This window comes from Crocuta crocuta, unplaced genomic scaffold (assembly GCF_008692635.1).
Source record: "Crocuta crocuta isolate KB4526 unplaced genomic scaffold, BGI_CrCroc_1.0 scaffold541, whole genome shotgun sequence".
In the NCBI taxonomy this organism is placed as follows: domain Eukaryota; kingdom Metazoa; phylum Chordata; class Mammalia; order Carnivora; family Hyaenidae; genus Crocuta; species Crocuta crocuta.
In genome coordinates, this window is record NW_027531901.1 from 1,855,102 (window position 1) to 1,855,760 (window position 659).

The window sequence follows — 659 nt, forward strand, 5'->3', positions numbered from 1 at the left end:
AGGTGTTTTCGTTTGTTTGTTTAATCCCTAAAAAGGCTGCGGCTGCGGCTCTGCAGATTTCCTCCCGCTCTGGCCTCGAGATCTGAGCTGGATTTAGTGTTTTGAAGGGGAGTAAATTGCTTGGGAAACTTGTTTAGCAACTGTTTAGGTGCTTCGTTCCTTTGTGTGCTGTGTGCCACGTGGTGGTTTTTGCCCTGGTTCCCGAAAAAGCCAAAGTTTTAGTCCTCGTTTTTACCTTGAATGACTTTGGGCTCTTTAGGGGGAACAAAATCAAACATGCTTTCAAAGAATGTGTCTAGGACAGTATCTTAAGCCTATTCAAATGAGAAGTGTAAATGCTGTTTGTTTTTTAAGTCTTTGGGGTTTTTTGAATGAAAGAGGGCGAATGTGAGTGGGGTGGGGGCAGGGCGGGGAGACGGGGACGGAGACTGAAGCGGTGTCCGCAGAACCAGATGCAGGGATCGAACTCAGGAACTGTGAGGTCATGACCTGAGCTAGTCAGACTCTCAATAGACAGAGCCGCCCAGGCGCCCCCAATTCTGTTTTTTTTTTTAATGATGCTATTCTGTGTGTGCGTGTGTATTTTAATTATTAGGGAATAGTCTGTACCGCTGGTATATAGCATCTGCTGTGCGCTAATGTTCCTGGAAAATTACAAA